This window comes from Cyprinodon tularosa, unplaced genomic scaffold, assembly GCF_016077235.1.
Source record: "Cyprinodon tularosa strain WSP-4 unplaced genomic scaffold, ASM1607723v1 ctg850, whole genome shotgun sequence".
NCBI lineage: Eukaryota > Metazoa > Chordata > Actinopteri > Cyprinodontiformes > Cyprinodontidae > Cyprinodon > Cyprinodon tularosa.
In genome coordinates, this window is record NW_024039619.1 from 77664 (window position 1) to 95109 (window position 17446).

General features: G+C 36.4%; 1 protein-coding gene and 1 non-coding gene across 4 annotated transcripts in view; both read right to left on the reverse strand.

The window, feature by feature from the left end:
- The window catches only part of slc39a14 (solute carrier family 39 member 14), a 34975-nt gene extending 21854 nt beyond the window's left edge, over window positions 1–13121 (reverse strand). The window contains exon 1 of one of the 3 annotated variants that reach the window (XM_038273016.1): window positions 13107–13121. The gene's annotated coding sequence lies outside the window, so the exon portion shown is untranslated. Of the gene's footprint in view, window positions 1–9299; window positions 9450–13106 lie in introns of those variants that run through there. The other 2 variants (XM_038273017.1, XM_038273015.1) reach the window with 2 other exon arrangements.
- Window positions 13122–17246: 4125 nt separating this feature from the next.
- On the reverse strand, window positions 17247–17318 carry trnap-ugg. The gene has a single exon. It is a non-coding gene; the product is annotated as a tRNA-Pro (tRNA).
- Between the last annotated feature and the right edge of the window lie 128 nt (window positions 17319–17446).

Genomic DNA, 17446 nt, shown 5'->3' on the forward strand with positions numbered 1-17446 from the left:
GAGGCTGGTAAACAGCCCTGGATTCCCAGTCCATCCATGCCTGCAGTGCCCGTAGTTGTGCAGTCATGGTTCCGCGTGTGTGCAAATAATCAGTTTTATACTTTCCTTTTTCTTTTCACTCCTTGTCAGGTTGTGGTGGATGATTGGATTGCATGGAATATAGTAGAAACAAATCTGATTTTTTTTTTTATGAAATTCTTTAATCTAGACTCATTTTGGGTGTTAATGCATCTTATACCTGTTAAAGTCTTAACACCGGGGCTGTTCAGAAAACACCCAGCACTAAGAAACCGGAGGCATAGGTCTAATTGCTTATGAATCAGAAGTGGAAGCAACTAATCAAACCAACAATGTCGTCCCGTTACCTAAAAGTTAAACACAGCATCATTTTCAGAATTACACATAGGCTACCATGACTTATACTTATAAATTCTCTCCCGCTGTTGTGGTATTGAAGGATGTAATCAGTTTTAACATACACCAATCATCTTGTTATCAGGAGAAAATGGCTTTCGTTATGTTTAGATAATGAGAAAATGTACTTGTTTTCTCGAGAAAACCACCATGAAAAAGTATCAGAGGTGCACAACCGCTCTCAGCTTTAACAAACATCAAAACGCCTTTTTTCACCCATCCACCCATTATACCCAAAGCACATGCGTGTGGTTGATTTTGTGAGAACAACATGGAAATCCCTGCAGCATTTAAATGTGTGAGTTTTCCTTCCAATTAAGCCTTGCAGTGTGTTCGGTCAACAGAATTAAAGACTGTTGGCATTGATTCGTCCTCTCCTCTGATTCTAACTGTAAGCCGTCAACAAAAATCAATATGCTTCTGTTGATCAAACAGGGGCTTAGTGTAAGAAGAGAGGATGAGGCGGAAAACACACAAAAAAAAGAAAAAAGGGTCATAAGCCTCTCTATCTTTCAGTTTTTATTTCTTAGACTCAACGTTTTTTCCTTTTTCATAATCAAGCAGTTTCTTCCTAATCATAGGAGCATTGGTCTCCTTACTGCCAGCTCTCGTTCACAAGAACAGGAAGACCGAGGGTGGAGAATTATGCTAGAACAATTGCTCTATCTAAAGACGTCTTGCTGCAAACAGGACATTAGGTAAGAAATGCATATTTTTTTTGGCAGTAAAGAAGAGATTATAGAATCACTATTCATGCTCAAAATAAAATGCCAAACAATTAAAGGAAACTTATGAAGATGGCGAAACCTGGAAGAGAAATGGTCATAATCCTGTTTCCTACTTCATCAGAGCTAATGAAGCTCTCTTCAACTTGGCTGAACAGATGATCTTAAAATCATCTTCAGTATCCATCATTGCTGCAAGCAACAAACCACCTGAACACTCAAGTTTCTCTATGGACGGACAACCCCCTAAAACTACACAGAATTAATTGAAATTATATTTATTTAAACATATAAAGTGAATCCGTTACATTCATCTTTAAATAAATACATTATAAATGAAATGAAATTATTTTATCAATAATTAAAGAGGCATTTTTAAACACTTAAAGTCGTAGGGAAGCGGCTGTTCCAACGACTGCAGTTCAGAATTCTCCCGAGTGGTGCACGACCTTACACGAGGGAATACAGTGAATGTGATTGGTCGATTATCAAGAGGGCGGGATTGTTGTAGCGGAAGGTTTGCAAGCAAGTTTGGTTGCTGCCGGTGTCTCAGAAGCATCTTGCTAACCAATTAGCAACTTAGTGTTAGTAGGTTCCCAATGGGAAATTACATTGGGACCAAGTAGCACTTAGCAACAACAGTCAAGGAACGCTATGGACAGCGGAAACATGCAAGAGGAGAAGAGTTTTGTGTTGGAGGTCGTGGATAAGTCTCCTCCATCATAAATGTTTTATTTAGAGAAGGAAAGTGGGGACGTAGTTGTTGTGGAAGAGGAGGCCAGGGCGGCAGAAGCTTTCTTTGGTGTGGAAGGCTTCCAGCCATACATGTTTGAGCCCTTGCCTCGCAACGCCGGCAGTTCTGTTAGCTCTACGCCTGCTGACGTCCATCCCTGTGAACACTGGGACGGAACTCAATGGTAAAGTAAATAATGATTCCTATTTCTTATTTCAACCGTTGCGTATCTTAGCTGCGACATATGAATCAAGATGCTGTGACCGAAAAAATATGATTGACAGATGACCGTTGATATATGATTGGAAGAATTTAGGTGTTCAGGCTGACGTATAACTAACTGGCCTGCATGAAATAACGGGGGGAAAAAACAGATTTAAAGACAGGATTTTTTTTTAAATAGAAATTTTCTAACTTTTGGGAGAACGTAATCTAATATAGAGTACATTTATATCCATGTTTAAGCAAGAATGATTTGAAGTTTAAATATGACCTTCCTATGACTTTAATAGGACATTTAATCATGCATCCTACAGTTTAATGGTATATTTAATATTTTATTCATGTATTAAATAAATAAATGCAAACATATTCTATATGCTTATTACATGCTACAGTTTTTTGCTTTTGTTTAATTTTATTCCCACTTATTTCTTTCATGACTTATTTTGCCCTCAATATACCTCAGGGATCGCATTACAGTGTTAGTGGGAAACTATGTTGTTAACCCCCCCCAAAATCAGTATTTCCCAACCTCAACCTTAGGAACCTCTGATCTAGGGTAGAAAAAAAATGATTGCCTAAACATGAAATGTCTTCAGTTTTATTCAACTTTATATCAACTTTTATTCAGAATTGTATTGAGCCACTCACCAATATTATTAGTATGAAAGTTGTTGCACGGTGTCATAACCCACATGAACTTTGAACCCACTTTTCTAAAAATAACATTATAAATTAACAACGGTAGTCCAAAATAGAAGACAATTAAAAATGTAGTCCAGGTAGATGACTATGAACATTAATGTAGTTTTAAACTGTGTTACCTGAACTTAGAAACAGTTCCTTGAAGAGATGAACTGGCCGATTGCTTCTTAGGTCACATATTTGACATATATTCCACATGTACGACATCTAAAGGTTCTGCACCTGAAGTTCTAAAAACGTTTCTTTAAGAATTATGGTAGCTTCAAGGCCTAAATTCATATCTGTATTTCCGTCAAATTACCGGTAAGACAGCTGCTGTTCCTAAGTACTTTAATAACTATTTTTTGCTCTTGAGATATGCTGATGAAGATTCTCAGTCATCCAGGTTATAGTCATTCCGTAAAAGTTTATAAAAAAAAATCCCCTGGACTTGGTTTCCAAGGTTTGAAGACGTTTCGCTTCCCCTTCAGGAAGAAAGCTTCCTGGAGGGGAAACGAAACATCTTCAAAACTTGGAAACCAAGTCTAGTGGATTATTATTATTCTTGAGATATAGTTCTCTCAATTTTCAGCTTCTGAACAATAACAAAAAAATATGGAGCCATTATAAGAAAGATGAGATTCATATGGGTACTAATAACAGGAAAACAAATTATCTTTAGACACTTGTTGGATTTCTAACTTCTTCAAATCGTTCTCTATTCCTAGAAAGTCATTTGACAACCACGTTGCATTGCAGCTAATTTGTGTAATAAAAGAAATATCCAGGTCCAGTTTAGCTTTGAATCCAGAAGAGCCATCAAATTAGATTTGCTGTCATCACCGTCATCAGCAAGAAATGAGAAATGCTTTATCAGTGACTAAACGAGAGTTGCAACTAACAATTAATAGCCCATTGCTCATACATACCACAACGTGTAAATACAGCCCTGAAAAAGTTTCGGCTGCTAACATCAGCCTGCTGCCAGAGAAGAAAAACAACCTGAAATGGGTCACAGCTTTACCAGGTCTGTGAGTTCAGACAGGAAATAAAGAAGAATATGATGTCGCCTATTTAATCATCCTTTTTGCGATTGTATAAAATACAACTTTGAAATGCCGACGCACTTTTTAAAATTAAATAAACATTGTGGAAAAACCTTTTAGTTTGCTGCAAAAGCATAAAAGGTGACGTCTGAGTGCTGCTAACAAAGGCACTGCTACTTAACAGCATTCAGAAGTTACAGTAAATGAAAAAATGGAGGCAAGCTCAGGCAGGAAATGCCTTTACTTATTTAACTAAAAGTATCCAAGTTTTCATCTTCTACATTAGCTTAACATTTCCACTGTAAGTAGAGAATATTTCAGAAGGTGGATTAAAAATGTTTGCATTATAACCTACTGCTGAAAAGCCATTTAATTGTTGCCAATACAACGGGTGGAACGACTGTTCCAACACTCCTCCCCCAAAAACACACACGAATAAACACATCCTAGTCATTTTACCTTTCAGTTAAACGTCCCACACCATGCTTTTTAAGGCCTTTAAAAGTCACGGGAGTATACATTTTTTATGAAATATAGTTTTTTTTCTTCCAACTTGGAGGAAAAAAACTTGTCTGGGTGCTGTTCATTTCATTATGCAGGTGAATCCCACCAATTCTAAAGGCTGTACAAAGTTAAGAGTTTTTCAAGACTGAATCAGGGATCATTAATGACTTGAACATAAGCTAAAAGGATCGGTTGCAGCCTTTGAGCAGATTAGCAGCTGAAGGAGGTTCTCCGTTTCCTTTACATCGCCCTCCCTGGAGTGGAGAAAGTGTCTGTTTGTTTATAGTGTGGGTAAGGTAGCTGCTTCCTGGAGAGAAATGTCTTATATAGACAAGGGCGTAGGTTTGATTTGAACTTTGGTAGGGACTAGGGGTGTAAATCACATCCATCATGGCGATTCGATTCAGTATCGATTTCCTGACCCAACGATTCGATTATTTTCGATACTTAAGAATACACCACGATTCGATTCGATTCGATTAATCGATTAATCGGTTAATTTTTTTTTTATTATTATTATTTTTTTTTTTTACACCTTACAGGCTAAACAAAGTTTCAAGTTTGAAATAAATCAATGAAAGCTGTAATATCGTTATGCATTTTCTTTAGAAACAACAGCAAATAACAGAAGTAGAAAAGCTGCATCAAAAAATACTGTAAAAATACTGCACAATATCAGTGTAATGAGTTCAATGCAATACCTCGGCTCCAAAGAAACTGTCCAACATATTTTTTTAGAATTTAATAAATATACTCAGGAAAGAGAGATGTTGTGTAGAGAGTTAGACAGGAATAAAAGTAAACTAGATATAAGGGAATTGTTTCAAAGGTCATCTGGGGATGTAGTTTTTGGTAGTATTTTTAATTTTCTAAGAAGAACGGGTATTTTAGGGAGAATATAATAGTTTGTCTGGTCCATACTCCATTCTGGAAGGTGGCGGTGTAGGTACCAGATTGACTCGGGCTGCCAGATTGACTCGGGGGCCTGCGCCTTTTGAGATGCGTCAGAGCGTCCGCCATCTTAAATGTGGCAAATCTGCAGTTTCTCAGTCACTTAAACAGTATCAGAGGGACTTTAATCTCTGAATATACTTTGTATTCGTAGTATTTTTGGTTTTGTAATATTACAAGTTTATTTTTTGTATCCCTTTAGCTTCATTCTCCTGAATTTATTCTCGTTACAAATCCAGACCGCGGGCTCAATGTAGTTTGTTTGAGTGGCATTGCCATAATGTCACGTCATCGGGAGGCGCAAGGCCCATGGCGAATTCGGTGACGTCATCAGAAGGCGCAGGGACCATGGAGAATGTCTTCGTAAAATTGTCCGTTTACAAACAGCAATCCCGCTTTCGAATAAAACCTACACCCCGCTATAATTACTTTAGTAAGCTGTCCAGACCAATCAAAATGTTTTGCGCAATTGTGCAAACGTTAAAACAATTATGTATTGTGACGTCATCAAAAGGCGCAGGCCCCCGAGTCAATCTGGCAGCCCGAGTCAATCTGGTACCTACAGCGGTAATGCACCTATAAGTTGTTTGCCAACCGCCATTAAAAAAAAGAAGAAGAAGAAGGCTCCAGAGTGTTGACGTCGCCGACCCCTTGAGAGACGCTCTGCTGCTCCTCTCCCAGATTGTAGCTGACCGCAAACAGTGCACCAGACAGGAGGGCGGCTTGTTTTGTTTTTATGACCGAAATTGCGGAAAACAACTCGTGAAGTTTGACCCGCTAGAAGAGCGAGGTGCGCGAGAACGCTGGGAGCCTTTTTCCAGCTGAATCTCCGCTCTTTTTGCCCCATTGTCCCTCCGTCGTCGGACTAAACTCGCCCCCACTTCCTCGCCGCCTCGGCCGTATCTAGACCCACAGCGTGTAGCTCAGACCACGCTGCAATATTGAGCATAATTTAAAAATGTCTGTGTGAAGCTTGCTGCAACAAACTTCTGTAAGAGTATAACCAGGAAGCGCGGTAGGAGGGCAAAATAAGTTTAGCGGCACCGCAGCACGGGAGGAGAGTTACGCCCAGGAGAAAATGGATAAAAATAGACCGGAGGGAAAAAAAAAAAAACATTAATTGATTATCTTGCGGACGTGTCGATGCATCGGATCGTCGGCTTTTGGATCGATGCATCGATACAAAACGATTATTATTTACACCCCTAGTAGGGACACTATTGGTCTGGTGTCATTGGTGCTATGCAATATGCATGCCCTTTTTTATGCTCGATGTGAGCATCCGTACTGATAAGAGGAATTCATTGTTAAAAGAGAAAAGCAACATTTTGCTCCATTAATAAAAATGTTATAAGCTCTACACTCATTAGATGCTGTTTATCAATGTTTGAAGTATCACCGGCTCTGATGAATGTGGAATTAGGACTGTTTTCCACTTTGAAAATGGTTTCATTTGAACGACTAAGAGAGAAGGTAAATACAGTATTTTCTTTTGAAGATATAGAAAGGTGCAGAGTTAAACCCCACTCTAATATTTGTACCTACTATTCTCTCTCTGTATCAAGCAAAATAATACATTCATTAAAATATTAACTTCACTATAAAAGTTGAACATCTGGGCTGTAGTTACTCTTTGTCGCCCATTTCATGTATTTCATCTGGGGCTGAAAAAAATGAATCATATTAATTGATTATTTCAATAATCGTCAACTAATTTAGTAAGTGATTCATCATTAACTGGAGTATAGAGACTTTAAAACATACAGTAATATAAATGTAAAATGTGCCTTTCCCCACAGAGCAACCCACTTAGATCAGTTATTATATCAAAATTGTAAAAATAAGACAAAAAAATGAAAACAGTAATATCAACTAAATATCGGTAAAAAGGAAACCCTCACATTTTCTTTTTTAGTTGGCTGTGGCTAAGAATCAGAAATGTTGATGGCTTACAGCCTTTATTTGCCCATTTTTCCAGCAGTCTTCAGAACTCCTGGCCGACTCAGAATATTTCGTTTTATAAAAGAAAAAAAAAGGTTTTTGTTTTTTAGTGTACATGATATTCATTTTTTTCATTGGGACTAGTTTTGTAGCCTAATATTAATTGTAGTAACCGCTGCATTCTAGTGTGAATAAATTTTCAATGTTGTGCTCCAAGCACACGCGGACTAGAAAACAGCCAATCAGAGAGATAGAAGGCGGAACCTAAGGCAGAACAACCAATGAGAGTTGAGTTAAACAGTGCAGCACAGTTCCATTCGCTGCTAGGTGAAAGGGACAGGAGAGACAAGGCAGGGGAGCTGCGAGAGGAAAAGAAGCCACTGCTGCAACAACTACTTCTGGAAATTATAAACATGTTGCTCACATCCAATTATTGGTAGGGACAATTAGGTCGGTTCAAACTTTTGGTAGGGACATGTCCCTATGGTCCCTATGCAAACCTACGTCCATGTATATAGATATTCTCCCACTGCTCGTTTTGACAGGTCAGGGAAGGGCTGCAGAACTCCAGAGGATTACAGCATGAATCAGTTCGATTACCAATAACCAATAATCAAAATTGCTACCTAAAGAGCTAGAGTGAGGTATCTTGATAAGTGTAATGGGACTATGATTGAGCGCCTCTGCGATTTGAAAATTGCATTTTATTAAATTTATGCAATTTTATTGCAAACGCAATTAATCGTCCATCCCTAATTCTGATGAAGGAATAGCATTATAACACAGTTAAAAGCCCACTCTGTAATGATACTGTCTCTCTCAAGAAATAATAGGACACTAAAACAGAAAATAATTAAAACTGCATATTGGATCAAAATGTCTGCAACAGAAGATTAGTTGACTTCTGATTGTTTCAAACTAACAAATTGCTGCCTTACAAAATTTTAAAATGTCAGACATTTCTGAATGTTTGCAGCTTAAGGAAATCATTTTAGCCATCTTCAGCTTCCATCTCCATTGTATTAAGCATCATAAAGGGATTTTTAAAATGTGTCTGTAGTCAAAATATTGTTTTGAGCATTTTAGCTTAAATGTCTTTCATTGTCCCATTATTAGGTGTCCTCTAAGGATGAAAAAATAGTAAAAAGAAAAGCAGACAACCTTGCAACATGTCTGGCACAAATATAGAGAAGGTCTACCTCTGTTTAATCTGTTTTATCAGGGTTCGTCACAAATGTTTAAGCATTCATTCAGACAAAGAATCAATTGATTAGAGCAGATTCACACAGCTTTACTTTAAGATAGTTGCACACCAATCGTTACTTGAAACTAATTGCTAAGTACTTAATTTAAATTTTGATTTATCTTTATTTTAGTTAATCAACTTACTTTTTAGGTCTGGCTACTTACAATGTAGGAACCCTTGATTTTTATTTAATTTATTCTTACACATATGACATGTAATTGCTCCTCCAAGACAAAAATAAATATACATAATTTAACAATTAGCTGTTTTCTCTCAATGGACCCTGAAAGCTGATGTTTCTCTCATGTTTATTAGAGACATTTAAAGCTGCAAACTCACACTTTTTGTGTTTCTAAATAAGTTTGTATCTCAAATTTATTTTCATATCCAAACAACTGCCAACATCAGAATTGGTTGAATGTTTCAAAATCATAGATTTTTTTAGCAACTTTTTATAGATGTAAAAAAAAATGAAGCATGATCCAAACTTACATGTCAAATAAATGTGATTCTTATATTGACAAAAAATGCCTTAAATATGATTATTTTCTCATAATCAAGCAGTATTAGACAGGCCGACTCTAATACATTAACCAATTAATTTTCAACCTGATCAATAAAGACATTAAAGCTTAAACTTAAAGTAACAGTGGGGGCTTAACCATCTTTTTTTATGCTCAAAATCTTTTTTTAACTAAACAAACTTTGTAGATAAATGTTTCTCTGTCATATAATTCTTATAGAAATCAAAGTCCTAATCTTAGATGTCAAAGAAAGCCAAAGGAAGCCGGTCTGTTGCATCCATAATAATATTCCTTATCATCTTACTATACCTTTAAAGCATGGAAACAGGAAAGTCAGCACCTCCTCATGAGCTCCCTCATACCCCGTGGAAGTCTTCTCCAGCAAACCGATCACAACTTATCCTCTGAAGGCTTCACATTCAGCTTTATATGCAGCTAGGGGGGACACCAGTCTGAGCTACAAACTGATTCATCAACCTAAACCTGAAACCTATCATTATTGTTCCCTCATTTCTAAGCCCATCCCACCTGCAAAGCCTGTCATTAGCTGAGAGAGAGATGGTTGTGGGCATGATGTCGGTTCACCGAGCTCATTGTTGACGTCCTCCACTCATCCTGGGCAAACAGCTAACTCCTGTCCAACTTAAAATTAATGGTTTAAAGGAAGGACTCTGATATCAGAGCACCCAGGTACTGGAAGCCACAGAATAAGCACTAACATGTACCCCTGCACCTTAACCAAATCTTGAGCTACTTTAATACAGCCAAGCAGTAATGTATGGCTTTAAAGAGGCTATGTCAGGTGTTTAAAATGATGCTTTAAGAGGAAAGCAACATGTATGAGCTTCAAAATCATGGAAGTTAAAGTAAGACATTAAAATACTAACTTAACAGTCCAGAAAAAAATCTGAAAAACCTCTATCATGATTAATAATAGGGCTGCAACTAATGATTATTTAGCAAATTGATTTATCTGTTGATAATTTTTTCAATTCACCTATTAATAATCGGATAGCCAAAGATTCCTTAAAGGAGAGTTTTTTTTTTTTTTTTTGCTAAATTAAACCAGAGGAAACTAAAAGGTTTCCACTTGAGGAGTTCTGGAAAGAGCATATTGACAGAGGAAAATTATTTTAATCTTAAATGCAAAATGTTTACATATTTCATTCTGAGCCCAATGTGGGTCGCTCTATCAGCTTAAATGCACATTTTACAGTTCTTATATTCCAGATTATTATTAAATCTGGAATATAAATTATTTAACAGGTTGATGATTTTTTCAATAATCAATTAATCATGAGTAGGGCTGGGTAAAAAAATCAATTTAATCGATTTTGAATCGATTCCTTTACATTTTTGCAAAATCGATGTCTATGAAATGAGATTGATTCCTTTTATAGTGACGCGCATGACGTTCACATTCAAATGAGCAGGAAATATGAACTCAAGATTACATTAAGCCATACACCTGAAAATATAGCCAATAGGTAGACTGAAGACATTAACAAATGGGGGCTGACCAGCAAACACCCTGTAGTTGTTACAGACAACGCTGCAAATATGGTTTGTGAAGTGAAGATAATGCAGCTCATGCATGTCTGCTGTGTCACATCTGCTTGCTCGAGTGAGGCTTTACTTTTTCACTTTTCACAAACAAGTTTGCACTTTTGAGACAGTTTTGTTCACATCTCATGTTTAAACTGTCTGATTTACAAGTTTGCACTTTGTGTTTAATGTGACAGGAAAAAATACAAATTAAAAGGGTATTTGGAACCACAGTTGAACCACTTTCATTATTGTAAAAACTGATCGAATCCAAATTAATCGATGAATGAAAAAATGTGAATCAAAATCGAATTGATTCAGGACTTTGGCGAAAATACCCAGCCATAATCATGAGTAATTGTTTAATTCCTAATTAATATTAAAACTATAAATTCAAACTGTGTTTGCTAGGATTATGGTTCATGTTTACAAGTGTGAAAAAACCCAATAAGAGATGTACATGAACCACCAAAATGATTTGACCCTCATTCTCAGGACAGAAACATAAAAACAAGATTTTCTATTTATTTTCCTGTTATCAGAAACCCATTATTTATACTTGCTTAGCCTTGCACAGCCCGACACACAGAAACAACACAGAGCAAGCAACCATGAACACATACACCTTAGGGCACTTTAGAGGAGAGGACCAACTAACGCAACAGTCCGTGGGAGGAAGACTGAGCACCTGGTGAGACCAAACACATGCAGACAAAGAACCTGCCAAAGGCTGGAATTTGAACCCAGCACCACTGAGTCGCACCTTAATCTTATCGCTTAGGAATCATTTTGATTTGCTATATTTCAATAGTTTTACCTGTTTATTCAATTTATCAACTATAAATACATACATAAAAAATATTTGTCATATTTTTATTAGTAATTAAAAAATACCTTGTTTTTATATCAGCATGTCAGTTGTGATTATCTAAATAAAGTTTTGAAAAACAAAAGTATAGTGTACTGAGAATGTTTAGCTCTTTCTTTTAACAATCCATTTCAGTTTTCTATTAAGGTAGCTGACATCATCATATCATCATCATCTACCTGCCACGCAGCACTGACTCATTTCCACAGCTTGACAGCGCTGAGAGAACAGTGTTATTTTGCCCAAGTTTATAATCCTACAGAGTGCCAAGAGCGCTCCATCACTCATTGTCAACTTTAACAGAAGACGTCGAACTCTCCCTCCTAACTACATTGGCCCTGCAGGGGACTTTCTTTTCCTTTTCTCTAAACATTCCACCTTAGGCCTCATTCTATACCAAGCCATCAGCAAAATATTTCACAGAACACAACCCGGATGAAGGTGACAGCACTAGAGTGTTTTGTGAACTGGTGGCAGTCCAACCACTTCCTTTTATTAGTAAGTGGTTGAACAGGAAATACTGCTGATGGATTATATTAGGTACACAAACACAACACTGAGCCTGGTTCTGCTGGAGGTTTCTTCCTGTTAAAAGGGAGTTTTTCCTCTCCACTGTTGCTACAAGCACGCTTCATGTGAGGGATTGCATTTGAGTCAATGAGTCGATGCAATCAACTGGTTTTCCTTAGATAGAAAACTTTAATTCAGTTTGACTGTATGATCTGGTGAACTGTAAAGTGCCTTGAGATGACATATGTTGTGAATTGGTGCTATATAAATAAACTGAATTGAATTGAACACAAGTGGCAGACTTTGAAGAGGGGAGTCAAAAAACAACCTGGTTGCTTAAGTGACACCAATGTCATCTAAGGTCAGGGTCACAGCAGGGCATCTGCTAAAGGAGGCCCAATTCTTGGGTGCGTTAAAGCATCACTGAAGCCTTTTTTGCTCATTTTATTTTCCCACACAAAGAGGTATCACCATAGCTTATTCATTTAGCCAAATATATTACCGGCATGCAGAGTTTGAATGCATTTAATCTCAAAGTTAGTGGTGTTTTAAACATACATGCGAATGTTATTCTGTACTGTTTAGATTCACAGAGAAGTGTTTTAGACTGTTTTGTTTTCTTTTATTCCCCAAATACATTACTTTGTTGTTGTTGTTTTCAATTTCTAATTTAATGTCTTCCCTTGATAACGTGGCATTCTATTTTGACTTTTTTTACAAACCCTTCCACCATCTGATCTTTTGCCTGTAACATTTTTTTCTTTAAAACAGACCATTTGAACTTATAGCAAAAAATAAAGCGAATGTCAGTCATTCTTAAGAGAAAATAAGTGGATTGTTATTCTCCTCTGTTTAACATTTCTGTTTTTGTTTCTATATTTCTCACCTAATGCTTTAATAGAGTGACTGGAAGATATGTGTGTGATATTTTAAATGTGAGCAGGCACAAACTTTCAGAGTAACTGACTTCCTTCATCATCACAGCAAAATAATGAGAATAGCATCAATAGAACTAACGATGCCCGTTAGGCTTACTCCTTTAGTTAACCAACAGTCTTGTATTTCTTCGTTACGTAATTATTGTATTCTTCTCTGGTTAGCATGTAATTAAAACGTAATTAACTAGTAATAAGCTCGGGTCAGGACCACTAGCTCCTGTTCTTCTTCATTAGCTCCGGTGATTGTTAGCTTACCCTGTGATGGTGTCAGGCTTTGACGTCAACTCCACTCTACCGCAGCGTCCCCCCGGCTCTGACAGGCCAAACATCCACAGTTACGTTAGAAAAAAAAAAGCCTCGTTCGCTTCCATTCACTAACAGCCTGACGCTGCTGCTTTCCGTCTCTCTCTCCCTCCCTCTGACTGCTGACCTTTGTTTCAAACAGACCAAACAGCAGCTACTGGAGGATGTGTGCTGCTCGGTTCAGCTTCCGTGGTGACGTCGATTGTTCTCTGCCGGTGGAATTGAAAGCTGGTTATGTCGCCCCCAAGTGGTTGAAAAGAAGCACTACAAAAACTTCAGACAAACCAGGGTCAGAAAATCCTGCTAGACTTAGACAGATTTATTTTATCATTTTGTATACACAAGTGTAAACAAAAAGATATTTCGTTAAGCTCTCTAGACATTTTTCATTTTTTAAAGTGCAGCCTAGTATGGAGGACCAACTCTGCATTATCTAAAATAAATACAGAAATGAATAAATTCTCAATTGATAAATAAACATTCAATTAATTTCCCCCAAAAATACAATAAACAAATAAATGTAGGTAGAAATTAAATTATACAGTGAGACATACATGTATATATCTCTTTTAGTTAGCTTCTTTATTTATTCTCCTTTGTAATAACTACCTTATTTATTTATTGTCCGTTACAATCTTCAACTTATTTATTACTTATTTTTTAAAGTATTTATTTATGTGCATGATGTAATATTTTTGTCTGTTTAATTCTTCCTATCTTTTTTTACCCTCTTTATTTCTTCAACACTATTTATTTCTGCCTGTCGTTTTTACATTTTTGTATGCATGTCTACCTCATTATGTAAATGAGGGGGCTTGCGTCTTAGAGAGAAATAAAGAAACTAATTAAAAGAGATATATTCAATTCAATTCAGTTTATTTATATAGGGCCAATTTACAACACATGTCATCTCAAAGTTCTTTACAATTCACCAGATCATCCAATCAAATTGATTCAAAGTTTTCTATCTAAGGAAAACCAGTTGATTGCATCGACTCAGTGGCTGGAATGCAATCCCTCACATTAAGCATGCTTGTAGTGACAGTGGAGAGGAAAAACTCCCTTTTAACAGGAAGAAACCTCGAGCAAAACCAGGCTCAGTGTGAGCGGCCATCTGCTGAGGCCGACTGGGGTTCAAGGAGACAGAAGCAGAGATACAAAAAGCAGCTGTAAAAGGCGGCCCTGTGCATACATTTATGTTTCACTGTATAATCTAATTTCTACCTACATTTATTTTTTTTATTGTATTTTTGGGGGCAATTCATTGAATGCTTATTTATCTATTAAGCATTTATTTATTTTTGTATTTATTTTTAGATATGGCAGAGTTGGTCCTCCATAGACTTGAAAACAGTAAAAAATACATAAAAACAGTGATATGAACATTTGACTGTATATTTACAGTTCTAACATTACATTTTTTTATAATAAAATATGATAAATATAATAAAATACAATGAAATAACCCATTTTACATAACATTCAGCAGTCTAATGGCAGAAAATATGCTAAAATTGTTCTTCTTTGCATTATTTTTTCGCATTTTGAATACTATATTGAATTTATACTTCGTTACTTGACACCTCTGAAAACTGGTAGTTGGTTCCACAGGAGAGGAGCCTGATAACTGAAAGATCTGCCTCCCATTCTACTTTTAGAAATTCTAGGAACCACTAGTAAACCTGCAGATTGAGAGCGAAGTGCTCTGTTAGGAACATAAGGAACAATCATATCTCTGATAAAAGATGGAGCTTGGCCATTTAAGGCTTTATATGTGAGAAGAAGGGTTTTAAATTCTATTCTTGTTTTAACAGGAAGTCAATGAAGAGAAGCTGAGATAAGAGAGATATGATCTTCATTTTAATTTTCATCAGAACTTTGACTGCAGCATTTTAGATCAGATGAAGGCTTTTAACTACAGTTTGTGGACTTCCTTATTATAAAGAATTACAATAATCCATCCTTGAAGTAACAAATGCATAGACTAGTTTCTCAGCCCTGAACAGGATATTTCTAATTTGAAAACCTCGAGAACCATAGAATCACTGTTCAAAAAAGTATAAAAAAAATATACGGTACAAAAATTCTGCACTTCCGTCATTGTTTGATTCTCAAAAAATACTGTATTTTCATAATTGAAAATGTATCATATGGAGTGTAGTTTATGTTCCAATGTATTGTATTCTATTGTTATTGATTTGCCAGGGACTACTGATGTTAAGTAATCTTCAGGCTAATTCTGGCAATTTACATATAGATGTTCATGAATATTCGCTGTCTTTTTTATATAAATAAATAAAAATTATAAGTTTGATTATTTTATGTCGCAAAAAGTGTTTCAATCATTTCCACAGAGGAGTGTAAAATGCTCCAAAACCTAGGAAGGTAGAAGCATTTGAGAATTATTGGTGAAAAGGTCAACTCTGGGGATTTCTTCATATTTCATGATGAGGACAACATGCCACCTGTGCAATAAACTGAGCTATATTTGCATGTTTTGGTCTGTCATTGTATATAGTCCCTGTCAAGATGTTGCATATAGATTAGGCCCACATGCAAAACACACTCGGGAGTTAGGAGAAAAGCTTAAAAAGTTTATTTACAAAAGATGAACAATAATCGGACATCCGGGAAATGGACACAGAGCTTGAAGATTGAGCTTTGGATCTGGAGGAGAATGCTCATTAGTGATTTGGGCTGTGGTTGAAGAGAATGTTTACTTTAATAAAGATAATTGTTATAATTCTTGAAGATGCAGTCCACTTCGGGTGGGTGGGTGGGGGGGATTCTGATCAGGGCAGGGGTTCCGTGCACAGCAGAGTGGTTTGTACGATCTAGTACGCTGAGTGAACGGTGGAGGGTGAGGGTGAGGGTGATCTAAACTTCTGTGATCGTGCGATCACAGAAGTTTAGATCCAAACACAGACAATTTATGCTTGGAAGCAGAGTTTTCCCAGATAAAAAAATAATAAAATAATAAAAAGGCAATCTGGAAATCCAATCTAAAAGTAAATTGGAAATTGGCACTAACCAGAAAAAGGCTGTAAACACTGTTTCAAGCTGTGTTTCTTGTAATATCCAGATCCTTTAGAATTCTTTAGCACTTTTGAAAGTGAGATCCTTGTTAACATTTTTTCCTTTGAGATTTCACAAAAAAAAAAATAATAATAATAATAATAATTCTCAGAAGAAGTGGGCTGAACCAGAAAAACTTATTTGGGGTTATCACTCCCTTCCACGGATGGTTGTATGTTTGCTAATTCAAAATTCTGCCACATAATTAGTTATATGAAGATCTATCTAGGAACACAATCACATTATATTAGTTTTTTGTGTTTTGCATTAGAAATTTTCTTTGTTTATTTATTGTTCTTTCCCCATTTACGAATATTTAATTTCTTTCTTGGTTTGGCACTGTCACACTTGAATTTCACTACAACAAATCTATTTCTATTTTATTTCATTTTGTCAGTATTTGCATTGTGAAAAGTTAGTTTTTTACCTTTTTTTTACACCACTGACCCTCCTCTATAAGTTTTCAATCCATCGTACCTCTGCTTCTCTAACATTACCTTTGCCTGGATATGCAAATCTTAAATCCTGTCCGGTTTATTTTTTGCCAATACATATCCAGGCAAATCTTTAATTAATTTGTTTTTCTTATTTTTTTATTATTATCTCCAATCCGTATCTAGTAAAAAGTAGCTTTTGCTAAAACAGTTATCCTTCTGTCGTAAATGACCTGAAACTCTTTTTTTCCACCCTTGCTTACTTTGAGAAGTCTTGAGTAGCCTTACTACTATAACAGTCTCCCTCCCATACTCAAAAATTCATTGCTTCTTGCTTCACCTCAATTTTAGTTAGTAAAAATATCAATCTAAGGGTTAAAATATGTAAGAAAACAAACAAACATGTATACCGGTACATATCACGTAACATGTCTCACAATGAATAAAATCTAATGAATAGAGTGTAGATAATAGAGAGCTGCCAGTTAAAAGACATCAACAAAGCAAGCAAGTGCTTACCGTGAAACAACACATACAGTGATTGCTACAGAGAGAGAACATCGTGGTAAATAAATAAAAAAGTGGGCTCGTCCGGGATTTGAACCCGGGACCTCTCGCACCCAAAGCGAGAATCATACCCCTAGACCAACGAGCCACGTCTGTGATTCATGCACCAATCCTTTAAAAATCTTTACAGGCAGATATGTGGAATACCAGGTTTGTGGGTGACGTATGCGTAGACAAAAACCACGGGAGTTAAACTAAACAGATTTTTTTTTTACT